This window comes from Poecilia latipinna, unplaced genomic scaffold (assembly GCF_001443285.1).
Source record: "Poecilia latipinna isolate Pla-1442-1.1 unplaced genomic scaffold, P_latipinna-1.0 Scaffold352, whole genome shotgun sequence".
NCBI lineage: Eukaryota > Metazoa > Chordata > Actinopteri > Cyprinodontiformes > Poeciliidae > Poecilia > Poecilia latipinna.
In genome coordinates this window covers 330,300-334,528 of record NW_015112968.1, presented here as the reverse complement: position 1 = coordinate 334,528, position 4,229 = coordinate 330,300, and the positions used below count along the sequence as shown (strand labels likewise).

At 40.2% G+C, this 4,229-nt stretch overlaps 1 protein-coding gene across 1 annotated transcript in view; it reads left to right on the top strand.

The window, feature by feature from the left end:
- Positions 1-1,357: 1,357 nt before the first annotated feature.
- gpr17 (G protein-coupled receptor 17) overlaps positions 1,358-4,229 on the top strand; it is an 11,342-nt gene continuing 8,470 nt past the window's right edge. The window contains exon 1 of the mRNA XM_015035957.1: positions 1,358-1,642. The gene's annotated coding sequence lies outside the window, so the exon portion shown is untranslated. The remainder of the gene's footprint in view (positions 1,643-4,229) is intronic.

The following is a 4,229-nucleotide window of genomic DNA, read 5'->3' as shown; positions in this document are numbered from 1 at the left end:
TTGATTTTTGGATCTCAAAGTTTCCAAGTTTTCCTTTTAGAATTTTTTTTAGTTTAATCTCAAAACATCAGTTTTTTGGCAGGTGTTTCTCCTTTTTTTTCTTTCTACAATAGCCCTGATGTAGCAATATAAGCAGTAGAGGGGAGTTATATTGAAAAATAAAATCATTTCTTCAGTGTCACTGAACCATCAGAGGAACCATTTTTGCCTGAACCTCTTTCAGCGGCACGAAGAATGATGCTCTTGATATCAGCCAATCCACAAAGAAATGTTTTTGCTGCGCGGCTACCAAATGGAGAAAGTAGACGGGCCAAACAAAGGTGGAGGAGGGGGGCAACCACCCCAAATAGAAGTTGGCAGCAGATTAACGGGGTAGCGATGTCAAAGCCCGTCTCAGGCCTCTGCAGATAGTGGCTGCATTCAAGTCAGCAGAATAGAATTTGCATGCGGATAATACGGAAGAGAATAAGGGTTCATGTCTGCAGCACACAGCTGTGGAGCCCACATATGAAAGAAATATTATCCCCCCTCAGCCAGACGGGCCTTTCTCCACATCTGTCCGTCGACTGTGTGACTGATTATTTTGGGCATTCTGACTGGAGATGCCCCCAGGAGGCAACTGGGCAACAAGGGCCTCTGTTTGCCCCTGGAACACTGCAGAAACACAAAGTCTCACCAAGGATTTGATACATTGGAAATCAGACAAAAAATATCTTCAAGTAACTTTTCAGCTACAAATAGGGACTCAATTTGAGTAAATAAATCCTTAATACTGATTTTTTTTTTTTTTAATACCAGAATGGACCACTGGCAAATTAATTCACTTATGAAAGAATGAGAAACGGAAATAATCAGAGTGGATCGAACACATTTTCATCAGTTTTTTTTACCTAAAACAAGCTCCTGTATCTTGCTGAAAAGTTACTTGTAAATTAGTTTTGTCTTATTTCAAGTGCACTAAGGTATTTGCACTATAAACTGGACCATAATTAGAAATATTTTGTGTTTTTTGCTGTGAACACCCACCCGTTCCTGTGCTGGTTTTGTTTCTCTCCTCACCCCTCGCTGCCCTGTGGAGCAGGAGGCCGTCCACAAAAGATCATCTCTGAGACTCAGTCATAAACTCCACAATTAACAACTCCAAATCTTCTCTTCTTCAGCAGGGTGTGTGTGTGCGTGTGTGTGTGCGTGTGTGTGTGGAGTTCATGTTTAAGGCTCTTGCTGCAGCACCAGCCCTGGTTACCATGGCGTCCTACCCGACTGAGGCATGCCATTCTTCTCCTCCCCCCTCCCCTGCCTGACCCCCCATTGCCAAACTGCGGCTCTTATTCTGACTCAAGCTATTGTGGAGCGCACAAGTGGCTCTCAGAGGAGAAGGGGATGCGAAGAGAAAGGGTGGGGTCAGGGTTCAGGCGAAAGGCTCCCCGTCGGGGCTCCTTTTCTGTTATCAAATTTGTTGTGAGACAAAAAGAGCTACAGTTTCATTCCTCGGGCCGTCTTGAGGGAGAGAGGAGAGGGGTCATAGGACGGCATTCCTTGTGTCAGAGCATCAGTTCTTCCACGGAGCGCCACATGAACTCCTGGTCTTCAGTCAGGACTCCCTGCTCCACCACTGACCGCCGCACACTCAGGATATCAGCCGGTAAGCCTGCTCAGCATCTGACTTTATCACATCTGCTTCCACAATAACTATGTGCATCGGTATTTTCTGTCAGCCTGAATCATTTAAAACATTTTTTTAAGTCTTTAAAAGGTTTTTTTTTTTTTTATGTTCTGTTTCTGATTAATCAGTTATTTGTGTGGGACATTTCAGCATCAAGGTAGTTCAGAGAGCTTTATGTCATGAAAACATCAAAACATAAGCAAGTGTGAAACTAGTAATGTCAAAATATGTTGGACAGTGTTCCAGTTATGATTCAAAAAGCAACTCTGAACAGATTGGTTTTTATTCTTGATTTAAAGAAACTCAGTGTTTCTTCTGTTTTGCATTTTTCTGGAAGTTTGTTCCAGATTTGATGTGAATAGAAGCTGAATGCTGTTTCTCCATGTTTGGCTCTTTATGATTATAATGTATTGGGTTCAAAGTGAGATCTACACTTTCTCTTAGAAACTAAAATAAAAAATAAGAAAAACGAGAAACTTTTTTCTCTATGGAAAGGGAAGAAAAAGTAACATATCCAAAGAAAAATAATCAAATCACTCGTTATGTTACATTTACTATCAGAGTCAATCAACTTGTCAAACCTGTGATCAGGTCTTCAGCCTGCATCCCACAGTTCCCTCATATTCTTTGTTTTTTTTTCCTCAAAAACATCATAGTTTGATTTCTGTTGGGTTTCTGTAGCCGAGTTGCTCCATGATGCCTAGTCGCTCCTTTTCTACATCTTACTGTGATTCCTGACATGTCAAAAATAGGCTGAGGAAAAACAGACATCATGATGCTTCAGCCACCGTGCTTTACAATCTACTCGGGTTGGAATTTAGTTTTTGAGGATCATTTGAGAAACGGTCCATATCCAGATGAAATAAAAATGTTTTCTTCAGTTCGTGAAGCATTGCTCCATTTCTCTGTCTGCGGGTTGTTGGGGCAAACCAACCTCTCCTGCTTGTTGTTGTTGTTTTTGTTTTCTACTCCAGCTTGGCTGCACATGTATTTCCTCCACGTCTTTTAAGTTTTGGTTTCTATTTTGAATTGTTTGAAGTTATGTTAGCCAATGGTTCTCTTACACTCACTGAAGGACTGCACCAACCGAACCCCACTGCTGGGATTAGAGCATGCCTCTCTCAATAAATGATTCAATTACACAGATTCACATCACAAATGATGGTTTTCATAACTCTACCTCAACTACTAGAACTCTATTTCTCTTCTAGACATAGAAGACAGTTAGCGATGTTGATCCGCCATATGTTTGAATAAAACTGTATTTGTCAGATTCCTCTTGTTACTCTACAGTATTCCAGTCAAAGTGTCAGATTATACATGCTACAGATTAGTCAACTTTAGACCAGAATGCTCGGTCAGCTCTCCTTAAGAGAGCGTCTGCAAAGATCAGCTTAACTAGATCGCTGTGGTGAAAGCGAATTTCTGGTTTTGTTCTCTTCAGGATTATCTCTCAGAGATGCATGTATTCAGGCTTTTCTGCTCCACTGTTCCGTGTCTGGATTGTTTCCCACCTCCACCTCCTCCACCGCCGGGGCTGCAGTTCTTTTCTTTAAGGAGGGATGAAAGCACAGAGTCTGAGTCTTGGCTGGAATTTGCCTCTTTGAGAGCCACACTGCTACGTCTGGTTGGCTCCTAATGGACCAAAAGTGAGGAACGTCCAACAGTGTATTAGGGTCAGTGTGGATAGAAAACAAAAGAAGGAGGATGTTTCTGCCAAAAAAGTCAGAAATTTTGAGATCAATCTAAGAAATTTTCTGGAAACATTCATCTCAAATTTTTTGTTTTTTGGCAAAAATGTACTCCCGTTTTTTCATTATCTACAATGACTCTAATATGCCATTGCAAAAACAAGCCCCTGATTTCCCTTTTGTTTTTTGATGGGCTCATTAGTTGCACATGTTCTAGTATTGCTGTTGGATTCTGTATAAATGCTAAAGAAACAGCATCAGACTAATTAAAGTCAGACTTGTTGTGACCTGCTGATGAAAGCTGAGCTGGTGTCCAGCTACAACAACAGAAGAAAAGAGGAGTGGACAGTGGAGATTTCCCACCGATGGACAATAGTGTGTGTGGGTGTTTATTTAATTTTTTTTAGGTGTGTCTACACATGAGAATACAATGTTCAGTCCCACAAAGAATGTTTGAAGATGTTTTGGTAAATTTCAAGTTACCTTTAGTAAGTTACAGCAGTTGGTACAGCACTTTGTTTTTAATGGAGCAACTAGAACATTATTTCATACTGGCAGCCCCGTCAAAAGGTGTGTTGATTGTAAAAAGTACTTTTAATGCATATTCTGTCTGTTAATATGTTTATTTGGCATAGACTTAAAGTAACACATGAATGGAAACATTGAAAAATGATTAGTTACATGTTATATGTTTTTCAACTCTTACAGTGGTGATATGTGGATTTCAATGCTACAATGAATGGGATGTGCTTTTGGAGGAATTAGATCTCATAAAACCATCAGTAAAGCTTTATAGGAAATATTGATGTTGATGAGATTTTCTCCAAAATGATAATAACCTTTTTCAACCTTTATAGCTCCATTGTTGAAAATGA